Source organism: Moschus berezovskii, chromosome X, assembly GCF_049115385.1.
Source record: "Moschus berezovskii isolate FMDL1 chromosome X, NW_MosBer_1.0, whole genome shotgun sequence".
Classification (NCBI taxonomy): Eukaryota; Metazoa; Chordata; class Mammalia; order Artiodactyla; family Moschidae; genus Moschus; species Moschus berezovskii.
Genome location: NC_142488.1, coordinates 148,138,344 through 148,155,199, shown reverse-complemented (window position 1 = coordinate 148,155,199; position 16,856 = coordinate 148,138,344).

The window sequence follows — 16,856 nt, the reverse complement described above, 5'->3', positions numbered from 1 at the left end:
GTTATGGCCAACCTTGATGGTATATTAAAAAGCAGAGACATTACTTTGCAAACCAAGGTCCGTCTAGTCAAGGCTATGGTTTTTCCCCTGGTCATGTATGGATGTGAGAGTTGGACTGTGAAGAAAAGCTGATTGCCGAAGAATTGATGCTTTTGAACTGTTGTGTTGGAGAAGACTCTTGAGAGTCCCTTGTACTGCAAGGAGATCCAACCAGTCCATTCTAAAGAAGATCAGTCTTGGGTGTTCATTGGAAGGACTGATGCTAAAGCTGAAATTGCAATACTTTGGCCACCTCATGCGACGAGTTGACTCACTGGAAAAGACTCTGATGCTGGGAAAGGTTGGGGGTGGGAGGAGAAGGGGACAACAGAGAATGAGATGGCTGGATGGCATCACCGACTCTGTGGACATGAGTTTGAGTGAACTCCGGGAGTTGGTGATGGACAGGGAGGCCTGGTGTGCTGTGATTCATGGGGTCACGGAGAGTCGGACATGACTGAGCGACTGAAATGAACTGAACTGAACTGATACAGAGTGAAGTAAGCCAGAAAGAAAAACACCAATACAGTATACTAACGCATATATATGGAATTTAGAAAGATGGTAACCTTAACCCTGTATACGAGACTGCAAAAGAGATATAGGTATATAGAACAGTCTTCAGGACTCTGTGGGAGAGGGTGAAGGTGGGATGATTGGGGAGAACGGCATTGTAGCATGTATATTATCATATGTGAAATGAATCACCAGTCCAAGTTCGACGCATGATACAGGATGCTTGGGGCTGGTGCACGAGGATGACCTGGAGGGAGGATATGGGGAAGAAGGAGGTGGGAGGGGGGGGTTCAAGAAAGGGAACACATGTACACCCGGGGCGGATTCATGTCAATGTATGGAAAACCAACCAATATATTAATGTAAGATAATTTGCCTCCAATAAAATAAATTTTTAAAAAACAGGAAAAAAAAAGAAAAATAAATTTTACTAAGAAAAAAAAAACTATGATTTTTCCAGTAGTCTCATATCCTGAACAGTAAAAAAGACTGAGTGCTGAAGAATTGATGCCTTTGAACTGTGGTGTTAGAGAACACTCTTGAGAGTCCCTTGGACTGCAAGGAGATCCAACCAGTCCATCCTAGAGGAAATGAACCCTGAATATTCAGTGGAAGTGCTGAAGCTGAAGCTCCAGTACTTTGACCACCTGGTACAAAGAGCTGACTCATTGGAAAAGACCCTGATACTGGGAAAGATTGAAGGCAGGAGAAGAAGGGGGTGACAGAGGATGAGATAGTTGGATAGCATCACCGACTCAATGAGCATGAGTTGGAGCAAACTCCAGGAGATGGTGAAGGACAAGGAAGCCTGTTGTGCTGCAGTTCATGGAGTCGCAAAGAGTGGGACACCACTGAGTGACTGAACAATGACAAATGGAGATGTGGACTTAGAGAACAGACTTGTGTACACAGTGGGGGAAGGAGAAGGTGGGATGAATTGAGATAGTAGCATAGAAATATATACATTACCACATGTAAAACAGATAGCCAGTGGAAATTTACTGTATGACAAGGGGAGCTCAAATCTGGTGCTCTGTACAACCTAGAGGGGTTAGATGGGGTGGGAAATAAGAAAGACAATCAGAGGGTCAAGAGGGAGGGGACATATGTATACCTATGGCTGATTCATGTTGATGTGTGGCAGAAGCCAACACAATATTGCAAAACAATTCTCCAATTAAAAATAAATAAAGAAAAAATTATTAAGAACCGAGGCTAAATTATGGTTATAAAGTAGATAGTGTGTAGTGTGTAATATCTCTATATACTGACAACGTAGATATAGAAAGAAAACTGGAAAAAAAAAAAAAGAAGGAAAATCAGAAGAGGGTATGAAAAATAGAAAAATCTATTTTTAACAATTTTTTTACCCAAAGTTTAAACTTTTTACTTTGTATTGGGGTATAACCAAGTAACAATTGCGTGGTAGTTTCAGGTGAACAATAAAGGAACTCAGCCATACATATACATGTATCCATTCTCCCCCAAACTCCCCTCTTATCCAAGCTGCCACATGACATTGAGCAGAGTTCCCCATGCTATACCGCTGGTCCTTGTTGGTTTTACATTTTAAATATAGCGGTGTGTACATGACCTTCCCAAAGTCCCTGACTATCCCTTCACCTTGACAACCATAAGTTCATTTTCTAAGTCTGTGAGTCTCTTTCTGTTTTATAAATAAGTTTGTTTCTGTCATTTCTTTTTAGATCCCACCTAGCTGAAACTCCAGTACTCTTGCCTAGAAAATCCCATGGATGGAGGAGCCTGGCAGGCTGCAGTCCGTGGGGTCGCTAAGGGTCGGACACAACTGAGCAACTTCACTTTCACTTTTCACTTTCCACTTTCACACATTGGAGAAGGAAATGGCAACCCACTCCAGTGTTCTTGCCTGGAGAATCCCGGGGACAGGGGAGCCTGGTGGGCTTCCGTCTATGGGGTCACACAGAGTCGGACACGACTGAAATGACTTAGCAACAGCAGCTGAAACTCCAATACTATGGCCACCTCATGAGACGAGTTGACTCACTGGAAAAGAGTCTGATGCTGGGAGGGATTGGGGGTAGGAGGAGACGGGGACAACAGAGAATGAGATGGCTGGATGGCATCATCGACTCGATGGACATGAGTTTGGGTGAACTCCGGGGGTTGGTGATGGACAGGGAGGCCTGGCGTGCTGTGATTCATGGGGTCGCAAAGAGTCGGACACGACTGAGCGACTGAACTGGACTGAACTGATAAGGAATGTCATACAATATTTCTCCTTTCTGTCTGACTTAAAAATAAAAGAAATTGAAAGGACAATCCATGCGATGAGAGAAAATTTGCAAATCTGATAAGGGTGTACTTTCAAGAATGCATTAAGAACCGTTAACAGTTAACAACAAAAAGACAAGCAACCTAATTAAACAACAGGCAAAGGACTTGAACAGGCATTCCTCCAAAGCAGATGTGCAAATGTCCAGAAGCACAAGAAAAGATGCTCAACATCTTTAGCCGTTCAGTTCAGCTCAGTCACTCAGTCATGTCCAACTCTTTGTGACCCCATGAACTGCAGCACGCCAGGCCTTCCTGTCCATTACCAATTCCTGGAGTCCACCCAAACCCATGTCCATTGAGTCGGTGATGCCATCCAGCCATCTCATCCTTTATTGTCCCCTTCTCCTCCTGCCCTCAATCTCTCCCAGCATCAGGGTCTTTTCAAATGAGTCAGCTCTTCACATCAGGTGCCCAAAGTATTGGAGTTTCAGCTTCAGCATCAGTCCTTCCAATGAACACCCAGGATTGATCTCCTTTAGGATGGACTGGTTGGATCTCCTTGCAGTCCAAGGGACTCTCAAGAGTCTTCTCCAACACGACAGTTTAAAAACATCAATTCTTCGGCAATCAGCTTTCTTCACAGTCCAACTCTCACATCCATACATGACCACTGGAAAAACCATAGCCTTGACTAGATGGACCTTTGTTGACAAAGTAATGTCTCTGCTTTTTAATGTGCTGTCTAGGTTGATCATAACTTTCCTTCCAAGGAGTAAGCGTCTTTTAATTTCATGGCTGCAATCACCATCTGCAGTGATTTTGGAGCCCCCCAAAATAAAGTCAGCGACTGTTTCCACTGTTTCCCCATCTATTTCCCACGAAGTGATGGGACCAAATGTCATGATCTTAGTTTTCTGAATGTTGAGCTTTAAGCCAACTTTTTCACTCTCCTCTTTCACTTTCTGCAAGAGGCTGTTTAGTTCTTCTTCACTTTCTGCCATAAGGCTGATGTCATCTCTATATCTGAGGTTATTGATCTTTAGCCATTAGAGAAATGCAAATAAAAATCACCATGAGATACCACTTCACACCCACTACAATGTTTATTACAAGCAAAACAAACAAAAAATAACAAGTTTTGGAGAAGATGTGGACAAACTGGGACCCTCATTCAGTGCTTGTTGGGAATGAAAAAATGGAAGACCACTGGGAAAATCAGTGAGGTGGGCAGTTCCTCAATAAAAGAAACATAGAATTACCATTGTGTTGTTGTTCAGTCACCCAGTCGTGTCTGACTCTTTGCGATCCGCATGGATTGCAGCACAACAGGCCTCCCTGTCCCTGACCATCTCCTGAAGTTTGCCCAAGTTCATGTCCATTGCATTGGTGATGCCATCCAGACATCTCATCCTCTGACGCCCTCTTCTCCTTCTACCCTCAATCTTTCCAAGCACCGGGGACTTTTCCAATGAGTCAACTGTTCCATCAGATGACCAAAATACTGCAGCTTCAGCATCAGTTCTTCCAACAAGTATTCAGGATTGATTTCCTTAAGACTTACTGGTTTGATCTCCTAGCTGTCCAAGGGACTTTCAGGAGTCTTCTCCAGCACCACAGTCTGAAGGCATCAATTCTTTGGTGTTCTGCCAACTTTATAGTAAAGATCTCACAGCTGTACATGAGCACTGGGAAGACCATAGCTTTGACTATACAGACCTTTGTCAGCAATATCTCTACTTTTCAACACACTGTCTAGGTTTATTATCAGCTTTTCTTACAAGGAGCAAGCGTCTTTTAATTTCATGGCTGCAGTGATTTTGGAGCCCCAAAAGACGAAATCTATCACTACATCCACATTTTCCCCTTTTATTTGCCATGAAGTGATGGAACCGAATGCCATGAATGTAAGTTTTTGAATGTTGAGTTTTAAGCCAGATCTTTCACTCTCTTCTTTTACCCTCAAGAGGCTCTTTAGTTCCTCTTCACTTTCTGACATTAGAGTGGTATCATCTGCATATCTGAGGTTGTTGGCATTTCTCCCAGCAATCTTGATTCCAGCTTGTGATTCATTCAGCTCAGCATTTGGCATGAATATACTCTACATATAAGATAAATAAGCAGGATGACAATATACAGCCTTGTCATACTCCTTTCCAAATATGGAACCAGTCTAACTGTTGCTTCTTGACCTGCATACAGGTTTCTCAGGAGACAGGTAAGGTGGCCTGGTATGGTTTCCTATCTTTTTAAGAATTTTCTACAGTTTGCTGTGATCCACACAGTCTGTGGTTTTCCTCTATTTATTTGCATTGTTCATTTAATAAGTCTTCCTTATCTCTCCATGCTATTCTCTGGAACTCTGCATTCAGTTGGGTATATCTTTCCCTTTCCCGTTTGCCTTTTGCTTCTCTTCTTTGCTCAGTTGTTTGTAAAACCTCCTGAGATAACCACTTTGCCTTCTGGCATTCCTCTTTTGGGGGGATAGTTTTGGTCACTGCCTACTGTACAATGTTATGAACCCCCATCCATAGTCCTTCAAGCACTCTGTCTACCACATCTAATCACTTGAATCTACTCATCACCTCCAGTGTATAATCATAAGGGATTTGATTTAAGTTATACCTGAATGGCCTATTGGTTTTCCCTATATTCTTCCTTTACATTCTTTCACTGCATTCTTCTTTCCCATTCTTTTCCTACATTCTTTCCTTCAATTCTCCCTGTATGCCTGAATTTTTCAATAAAGAGCTCATGATCTGAGCCACAGTCAGATCCACGTCTTTTTTTTTCTGACTGTGTAGAACTTCTGCATCTTTGGCTGCAGAAAATATAATCAATCTGATTTAGGTACTGACCATCAGATGATGTCCAGATGTAGAGTTGTCTCTTGTGTTGTTGGAAGAGGGTGTTTGCTATGACCAGTGCATTCTTTTGGCAAAACACTCTTTGCCTTTGCCCTGCTTCATTTTGTACTCCAAGGCCAAATTTGCCTGTTATTTTGGGTGTCACTTGACTTCTTATTTTTGAATTCCAGTCCCTGATGATGAAAAAGACATCTTTTTTTTTTTTTTTAGTGTTAGTTCTAGAAGGTGTTTTAGGTCTTTATAGAACCATTCAACTTCAGCTTTTTAGCATCAGTGGTTGAGACATAGACTTGGATTACTGTGATGTTGAATGGTTTGCTTGGAAACAGACTGAAACCATTCTGTCATTTTTGAGATTGGACCCAAGAATTCCATTTTAGTCTCTTTTGTTGACTATGAGGGCTATTCCACTTCTTCTAAGGGATTCTTGGCCACATAGTAGATATAATGGTATCTGAATGACTTCCACTCTTTACCAGTTGAATATTGGACATCTTCCAACCTGGAGAGCTCATGTTCATGTGTCATCTTTTTATCTTTTCCTATTGTACATGGAGTTCTCAAGGCAGAATACTGAAGTGGATTTCCATTTCGTCTTCCAGTGGACAATGATATGTCAAAACTCTCCAATATGACTGATCCATCTTCAGTGGGACTGCATGGCATGGCTCATAGCTTCATTGAGTTATGCAAGCACCTTCACCATGACAAGGCTGTGATCCATGAAGGGGGCAGGTAGCATGGCACTGGAAATGTCAATTTGCTCGAGCAATGAAACTACGTTGGTACAGTACCTGAAATTGAGATCACCACCTGGTCAAACTAATGAAAACCCACTCTCATTCTCCAAGACCATTTGTTTTCTGCATGGGCCAAATAGGCTACTTTAATGGGGATATGGAGGAAATCATCACTCCTGCAAGTTTGTAGCCCTTGATGGTACTGCAAATCGCTGAAATCCACTCAGGTATGAGCAATGATTTGGTTTACTATATTTCTAGATAGAGGCAATTCTAATTGTTTCCATTTCATCATCCATGCCAAAATAGCCCTCACTCTGCAAGTCAGGGAACAGATGAGTTGTGGACTCTGCCAGCTGCTGAATATCTCTGTCCTAATTTGGCATTCCCGAACTGTGTAGATAAGCACGGGATTAGTTTGGGTTCACACTGGACCCAATGGAGATGGGCCTAAGCTAAAATTTCATTGATCCCTTGACTTAAAATAAGCTCCTACTATGACTGATGGACCACAGTGACACTTGGGGCATCTTGGAATTAGTGTAAGATCAGAGCCAGTGTCCAATAGGCCTCAAAAGGTATTCTCATAATTCAAAATCACACTCACTAAAAACCTCTAGGTCCCTTTCAGGAAGGCCAGGAAACAGACTAACAATATGTATTTTGGAACACTGTACCAAGGCATGATGGACACCTACTTCTGGATTTCAAAACTTACCCCAAAGCTGCAGCTATCATAACTGTGTAGACTAGCATAAGGATAGACACATAGATCAGTGGAATAGAATTAAGAGTCTGGAAATAAACCCATAAATCTAGTCATGGACATACATCCCAAAGAGTTGAAAACAGGCATTCACACAGAACCCCATAGAGGAATGTCCACCACAGTAGGCAAAAGGGAGAAGGAACCCAAATGTCCATCCACTGCTGAGCAGATAGAAAACACGTGTGGTCTAGCCATGCAGTGGAATACTATTCAGCCAGGAAAAGGAAAGAAGTGCTGATTTGTGCTACCACGGTCATGGACCCTATGCTTAGTGACAGCAGCCAGACACAGAAGGCCATTTATTGTATGCCTCCATCTCTGGGAAGTCTCCAGAACAGGCAAAGGGCTGTGGACTGGAAGCTTATGAGAGGTTGCCTTAGGACTATGGGGGTAGGGTGGGGGAAACTGCAGGAGGGGGCAGTGAGGAGTGACTGCCTAGCCGGTACAGGGGTTTCTCTTTGTGGTGGTGCCAATGTTTTGGAACTAAACACAGTGGTGACGGTGGTCCAGCACAGCCAGTGTATAATTGGTGCCACTGGGTGGTCTGCTGCCTTCTCTGTACAAAGGTCGCGTCAAGTGGAAAGGGAGAGTCCTAATAAAGAGGGAGTCCAATGGGCAGGGTGAGCAGGATTCTGCCAGCAACATTTCTTTGAAGGCCCAGGCCTGCGAGGGTTGGGGTGGGGTGGGGGGCATGGGAAAGCAGTGATCTCAGGGGGGTCTACCTGTCACAGAGGTGTACCCCAACCACTGAGGAGCTGGCCCGTGGTTGCAAAAAGAACACGATATTATAGAGCAGTTTAAACTCTTAATAGTTGTCAAACTCTTTCTTCAGACCTAATCCTTGACAACCACTGCTCTGGTCTCCATCTCTTAAAAAACTACCTTTCCCATATGTCTTGTAAGTAGATTCATTAAGTCTGTCAGATTTTGAGGCTGGCTGCTATCACTAAACATACTGCTTTAGAGGTTCATCAAGATTGTTGTGTGTATCAATAGTTATGTTCTATTGTTGAGTAGTATTCCATTGTGTAGACGTACCACAGTTTGTTTAACCCTCAGCCTATTGGAGGACATTTTGGTTGTTTCCAGGTTTTTGGCAATTTTGAACAAAGCAGATATGAACATTCATGGATAAGTTTTTATATGAACATAAAGTTTCATTTCTCTAAGGTATATACCCAGGAGTTGACCGACTGGATCATAGGAGAAAGAAAAGGTTCTTCAGGTCTCTTCACAATTAGCCTCATTCTCATGCCCTAGGGGCAACCATTGTTCTTATGTTTTTCACCACATGTTGGTTTTTCCTGTTTTAGAACTTCAAGTAATGGAATCATACGTGTAAGTACTTTCAGTGAAGCCTCTTTTGAAAGACACTGGAACCCTGTGTGCCCTGTTCCCAGCTTCCTGGATGTGGTCCACTGATCAGTGGGCTAGCAGCCACTCTATACAACACAGCCTTTATGAAATGAAACCCAGGACAGCCCAGCCTACAATTATACCCATATTAATCCGCCTTGCCACAACAGAAGCGTCCATGAAGTGCACATAGGGGACACCTCCATACCTCTTATCACTGATAACTAGTAGGTAGTGTACTGCTGGGGCCCATAAGGTGTCTCCTACATGAGACCACTTCTCCAAGATCAGGAAATGTAACTGACCTACTTAATACATAGAAATAAACACTGAGATTCAGACAAAGTGAAGAGAAAGATAAATATGTTCCATATGAAGAACAAGACAAAATATCAGAAAAAGAACTAAACAAACTGGACATAAACAATCTATCCAGTACAGATTTCAAGGTAATGATCATAAAGATGCTCAATGAGTTTGAGAGAAGAATTGATGAACGTAGTGAGAATTTTAACAGAGTTAAAAACTATAAAGCAGAACCAAATAAAGAAGAAAAATACCATAACTGAAATGTTAAAATACTCTAGAAGGAATCAGCAGAAGAACAGATGGTACATAGTCTCAGGTCTCCCACATTGCAGGCAGGTTCTTTACCAGCTGTGCCATCAGAGAAGCCCAAGAATACTGGAGTGGGTAGCCTATCCCTATCCCAGCGGATCTTCCCAGCCCAGGAATCAAACCCAGGTCTCTTGGACTGCAGGCAGATTCTTTACCAGATGAGCCACCAGGAAACCCTAGTTAAAATATGCTAGAAGGAATCAACAGAAGAGTAGATGAAACAGAGAAATGGATCTATGAGCTGGAAGCCATGGCAGTGGAAATCATCTAACTGAAGAGAAACAGAGAAAAAAAGAATTTGATAAAATGAGGATAGTTTAAAAGAACCCTGGGACAACATCAAGTGTTCTAACATTCACATCATATGGGTCTCAAAGGACAAGAAATACAGTTTAAGCTATACAAAATGCATTAGTTCTTGAGATATACTGTAGAGCATGTAGCCTATAATTAAAAATACTGTACTGTATACTTTAAATTTTACTAAAAGGGTAGATCTTCTGCTAAACATCATCATAATATAGTAATAACAATAATAATAAAGAAGGTAGGGAAAAACTCTAAATCAAATTCCTTATGATTATAGAGAGGGATTATATCTGGTAGACAGAGTGCCTGAAGAACTATGCACGGAGCTTCAAACCACTGTACAGGAGGTGGTGACCAAAACCATCCCCCAAAAAAGAAACATAAGAAGGAAAAGTGGTTGTCTGAGAAGGCCCTAAAAATAGGTGAGAAAAAGAAGAGAAGTGAAAGGCGAAGGAGAAAGATACACCTACAGCAAGAAGAGATAAGAAAGCCTTTTTAAGTGAACAGTGCAAAGAAATTAGAGGGAAACAATATAATGGGAAAGACTAGAGATCTCCTCAAGAAAATCATAGATACCAAGGGAACATTTCATGGAAAGATGGGCACAATAAAGAACAGGAACTGTATGGACTTAACAGAAGCAGAAGAGATTTAGAAGAGGTGGCAAGAATACACAGAACTTTACAAAAAAAGGTCTTAATGACCTGGATAACCACTGGTGTGAGCACTCAGATAGAGCCAGGTGTCCTGGATTGTGAAATCAAGTAGGCCTTAGGAAGCATTACTACAAACCAAGCTGGTGGAGGTGATGGAATTCCCAATTGAACTATTTCAAGTCCTAAAGGATGATGCTGTTAACATGCTGCACTTACTATGCCAGCAAATCTGGAAAACTCAGCAGTTGCCACAGGACTGGAAAAGGTCAGTTTTCATTCCAATCCCAAAGAAGGGCAATGCCAAAGAATGTTCAAATTACCATACAATTGCACTCATTTCACATGCTAGCAGGATTATGCTCAAAATCTTTCAAGCTACGCTTCAGCAGTACACAAACCAAGAGTTTCCAGATGTACAAACTGGATTTAGAAAAGGCAGAGGAACCAGATCAAATTGCCAACATCTACTGGATCATAGAAAAAGTGAGGGAATTCCAAGAAAAAATATACTTCTGCTTCATTCACTATGCCAAAGTCTTTGCATGGATCACAAAAAACTGTGGAAAATTCTTAAAGAGATGGGAATACCAGACCACCTGACCTGCCTCCTGAGAAACCTGTATGCAGGACAAGAAGCAGCAGTTAGTACTGGACATGGAACAACAGACTGGTTCTAAACTGGGAAAGGAGTATGTCAAGGCTGTATATTGTCACCCTGCTTATTTAACTTCTATGCAAAGTACATCAGGTGAAATGCCATGCTAGATAAGTCACAAGCTGGAATCAAGATTGTCAGGAGAAATAGAAACAACTTCAGATATGTAGATGATACCACTTTAATGGCAGAAAGCAAAGAGGAACTAAAAAGCCTCTTGATGAAAGTGAAAGAGGAGAGTGAAAAAGTTGGCTTAAAGCTCAACATTCAGAAAACTAAGATCATGGCATCTGGTCCCATCACTTCATGGGAAATAGATGGAGAAACAGTAGAAACAGTGTCAGACTTTATTTTTTTGGGCTCCAAAATCACTGCGGATTCTGATTGCAGCGATTAAATTAAAAGACACTTACTCCTTGGGAGGAAAGTTACGACCAACCTAAATAGCATATTAAAAAGCAGAGACATTACTTTGCCAACAAAGGGTCAACTAGTCAAGGGTATGGTTTTTCCAGTGGTCATGTATGGATGTGAGAGTTGGATTGTGAAGAAAGCTGATCACTGAAGAATTGATGCTTTTGAACTGTGGTGTTGGAGAAGACTCTTGAGAGTCCCTTGGACTGCAAGGAGATCCAACCAGTCCATTCTAAAGATCAGTCCTGGGTGTTCATTGGAAGGACTGATGCTAAAGCTGAAACTCCAATACTTTGGCCACCTAATGTGAAGAGTTGACTCACTGGAAAAGACTCTGATGCTGGGAGGGATTGGGGGGCAGGAGGAGAAGGGGATGACAGAGAATGAGATGGCTGGATGGCATCACCGACTCGATGGACATGAGTTTGAGTGAACTCTGGGAGTTGGTGATGGACAGGGAGGCCTGGAGTGCTGTGATTCATGGGGTCACAAAGAGTCGGACACGACTGAGCAACTGAACTGAACTGAGTCCCATCATTTCATGCAAATAGATGGGGAAACAATGGATACAGTGACAGATTTTATTTTCTTGGGCTCCAAAATAACTGTGGATGGTGACTACAGCCATGAAATTAAAAGACACTTGTTCCTTGGAGGAAAAGCTATGACACACCTAGACAGTGTACTCAAAAGTAGAGATATCACTTTGCCGACAAAGGTCCTATGTATAGTCAAAGCTGTGGGTTTTTCCAGTAGTCATGTATGGATGTGAGAGTAGGCCCCTAAAGAAGGGGAGTGTGGAAAAATTGATGCTTTCGAACTGTGGTGTTGCAGAAGACTCTTGAGAGTCCCTTGGACTGCAAGGAGATCAAACCAGTCTATCCTAAAGGAAATCAACCCTGAATATTCATTGGAAGCAGTGATGCTAAAGCTGAAGCTCCAATACTTTGACTACCTGATGCGAAGAGCCAACTCATTGGAAAAGATCCTGATGTGGGGAAAGATGGAGGGCAGGAGGAGAAGAGGACGAAAGAGGATTAGATGGTTGAATGGCATCATCAACTCAATGGACATGAGTTTGAGCAAATTCTGGGAGATACTGAAGGACAGGGAAGCCTGACGTGCTGCTGTCCATGGGGTCACAAAATGTCAGATGTGACTGAGTGACTGAACAGCAGCATAGCTTCTGGGGCCTTATTGTAAACTGAAAACTCATGGTCTAAATGAGACAATTGAAAACTAATATATTAACAATAATACTTTTCCATCAATATTACCCAGTACTTTTGGGCATTTCTGTATTTAAAGTATAGAATCATGTCCTTACACCTGGAAACTAGGTAAATTGCACATTGTGTCTCATTTTATTTTGTGGCAGTTTTGGTTTTGTAAATAGCATAAGGATTAGGTTCTTTAGCCATCCAGATTTCATCTCTTTCTTGGTTTCTTCCCTTAGTTGCATGCTCTAAACCTGCAGTCAGTTCAGGGCAAAACATGCTATTCAAGTATGGATAGGTGTGCGTGAAGTGATGAAAAGAGGAACCAGAAGAACTGTCATCATTGTGGTTTTCTTCTTCTTCCTGGTCCTGTAACTTTTTCCTGCCCAACTTGGAATTTATACACCCAGAAACTTCTTTCATTTCTTGGACAAAGGTCATTTTGGAAGTAAAGATGCATAATAGAAAGATAAGGCCTCCAGAGACACCAAACAGGAAATACAGGCCCATTTTCTCAGGGATGCCTGTGAGGAAAACAATAAACAATAAACCCATACTCTATAATGCAGTCAAAATGAGAAATACTAAAGCAAACAAAGAATAAATGCCAAATGACCGGTTCTTTAGTCTCTTGGTGATTTTTATATTCCTGAATGCTGTGGATTGAATTGTGCCCCCTCCCCCAACAACAACCTCAATATGATGATATTTGGAGATGAGGCCTTTGGAAAAAAAGTTTACAAAAGGTCATGATGGTGGGGCCTTCATGATGGGGTTAGTGCCCTTATAAGGAGAGACAGCATAAGTATATCTCTTTCCCCCTCCCTCCCTTTCTTGTCTCTGTCTCTCTCTCTCTCCCGTTTAAGGACATACAGTGAGAAAGAAGATGTCTACAATATAGGAAGAGAGTTTCCACCAGAAACCTCCTATGCTGGCACCTTAATCTGAATCTTCTCATCCCCAGATCTGTGAGAAAATAAATTTTTGTTGTTTAAGCCAACTTGTCTATGTTGTTTTGTTTTGGAAGCCTGAGCAGATTAAGACATTGAATAAGAATTGGACTGGAATTTTGTGTTCGTTTAATCGTTATAAATGTGAAGCCCAAGCATGTTTTAGTGGGGTTTTTTTCTAACATCTCAAGCAAAAGATAGTAGTTGTATATGCATTTTCCATTGTCGAACTTGAAATTACAGAGAATACAATGTTACACTTCCTATTCCTAACTTCAAACAAGGGGCTTATTTCATACCAGTTCTGTATTAAATGCAACATACTGCACCAGAGAGACACATCCAGTGAAAAAAATTCCCTTGGAAACTCTGTATTAGTTGAGATGATAAGCTAGTTATCATCATATAACAATCTCTATCTCCTTGTATTTAATGCTATGAATTTTACTCTCTTAAAATAACATTGTTGCTTTAACTATTGCTATTTCTCCCCTTACTGTCAATTCAGAAAGAAGAATTTATCTTTTTATGACTTATATCTATCAATAGCTGTCTTTTGGGGTGTTTAAAAATTATTTATTATGACAGGGTAAACTGCTAATGAGAGTTTACTTGAAAAAAAAGCAGATAACATTATATACAATATTATCTTTTTCCTTTTATTTTTTAAATGACTTTATTTCTTAGAACAATGTTATGGGCACTAGACCATTCAGATATGACCTAAATCAAATTCCTAATGATTATACAGTGGAAGTGAGAAATAGATTTAAGGGACTAGATCTGATAGATAGAGTGCCTGATGAACTCTGGACGGAGGTTCGTGACATTGTACAGGAGACAGGGACCAAGACCATCCCCATGGAAAAGAAATGCAAAAAAGCAAAATGGCTGCCTGAGGAGGCCTTACAAATAGCTGTGAAAAGAAGAGAAGTGAAAAGCAAAGGAGAAAAGGAAAGATATAAGCATCTGAATGCAGAGTTCCAAAGAATAGCAAGGAGAGATAAAAAAGCCTTCCTCAGTGATGAATGCAAAGAAATAGAGGAAAACAACAGAATAGGAAAAACAAGAGATCTCTTCAAGAAAATTAGAGATTCCAAGGGAACATTTCATGCAAAGATGGGCTCGATAAAGGACATAAATGGTATGGACCTAACAGAAGCAGAAGATATTAAGAAGAGGTGGCAAGAATACACAGAAGAACTGTACAAAAAAGATCTTCATGACCAAGATAGTCACGATAACGTGATCACTGAGCTAGAGCCAGACATCTTGGAATGTGAAGTCAAGTGGGCCTTAGAAAGCATCACTACGAACAAAGCTAGTGGAGGTGATGGAATTCCAGTTGAGCTATTTCAAGTCTTGAAAGATGATGCTGTAAAAGTGCTGCACTCAATATGCCAGCAAATTTTGAAAACTCAGCAGTGGCCACAGGACTGGAAAAGGTCAGTCTTCATTCCAATCCCAAAAACAGTCAATGCTGAAGAATGCTCAAACTACTGCACAATTGCACTCATCTCACACGCTAGTAAAGGCATGCTCAAAATTCTCCAAGCCAGGCTTCAGCAATATGTGAACCGTGAACTCTCAGATGTTCAAGCAGGTTTTAGAAAAGGCAGAGGCACCAGAGATCAAATTGCCAACATCCGCTGGATCATGGAGAAAGCAAGAGAGTTCCAGAAAAACACCTATTTCTGCTTCATTGACTACGCCAAAGCCTTTGACTGTGTGGATCACAATAAACTGTGGAACATTCTGAAAGAGATGGGAATCCCAGACCACCTAACCTGCCTCTTGAGAAACCTGTATGCAGGTCAGGAAGCAACAGTCAGAACTGTACATGGAATAACAGATTGGTTTCAAATAGGAAAAGGAGTACGTCAAGGCTGTATATAGTCACCTTGCTTATTTAACTTATATGCAGAGTATATCATGAGGAACTCTGGGTTGGAAGAAGCACAAGCTGGAATCAAGATTGGCGGGAGAAATATCAATAACCTCAGATATGCAGATGACACTACCCTTATGGCAGAAAGTGAAGAGGAACTCAAAAGCCTCTTGATGAAAGTGAAAGAGGAGAGTGAAAAGGTTGGCTTGAAGCCCAACATTCAGAAAACAAAGATCATGGCATCTGGTCCCATCACTTCATGGGAAATAGATGGAAAAACAGTGGAAACAGTGTCAGACTTTATTTTGGGGGGCTCCAAAATCACTGCAGATGCTGATTGCAGCCATGAAATTAAAAGACGCTTGCTCTTTGGAAGGAAAGTTATGACCAACCTTGATAGTATATTAAAAAGCAGAGACATTACTTTGCCAACCAAGGTCCGTCTAGTCAAGGCAATGGTTTTCCCGTGGTCATGTACGGATGTGAGAGTTGGACTGTGAAGAAAGCTGATCGCCGAAGAATTGATGCTTTTGAACTGTGGTGTTGGAGAAGACTCTTGAGAGTCCCTTGTACTGCAAGGAGATCCAACCAGTCCATTCTAAAGGAGATCAATCCTGGGTGTTTATTGGAAGGACTGACGCTAAAGCTGAAACTGCAATACTTTGGCCACCTCATGCGACGAGTTGACTCACTGGAAAAGACTCTGATGCTGGGAAAGGTTGGGGACGGGAGGAGAAGGGGATGACAGAGAATGAGATGGCTGGATGGCATCACCGACTCTGTGGACATGAGTTTGAGTGAACTCCGGGAGTTGGTGATGGACAGGGAGGCCTGGTGTGCTGTGATTCATGGGGTCACGGAGAGTCGTACACGACTGAGTGACTGAACTGAACTGAACTGAATGGGCACAATATCATGATTTTTTCATGAAATGACCAGCTAGCCTTTCTTTCCCACTGAGAGATGGATTAAATTTTTTCTTTGTGTGTTTTTATTATAAAGGTGAGATATATTATGAAAAAACCTTAGAAAATACAGAAAATGGAAAAAAACCACCAACAATACCATCACTTAGGAATACTATCAACTGTTTGATGTAGATCTTTCAAATGTTTTTCTCAATTTCTTTTAATGGCATTATGGTCTATAGGACTTAAACTTGTTAAAACTCCTAAGTAGATACTATCAAACTCCCTTTCAATGGTATACCAATAATACACACCACTGGCATTTTAACTAACATGGAGTATTGCACTTTCTTTGTTACCACTTTAACAAGAAAACATTATCACAATGTTTAATTATATATGACTCTGATTTCCAGTAATGTTAAACATTTTGAAAATTTTATTAGACATTTATGTTTCTCCTTTCTGTCAATTTTATATTACTATCTTTTGCTTAATTGAAAGAAGGAAGTGATTTTGTTATAGATTTCGAAGAGCTCTTATACATTGTTATTATTAGCTCTTTGTCAGGATTATTAGAATCAATTTTTGCAATTTACCTCTTAACATTAATTGTAGCAATTCTTGATGTCCATAGGCTTAATTTTATTAATTTACTCAAATCTAGAACTCTTTTCCTTGCGGCTCCTGTTTTTTAATCA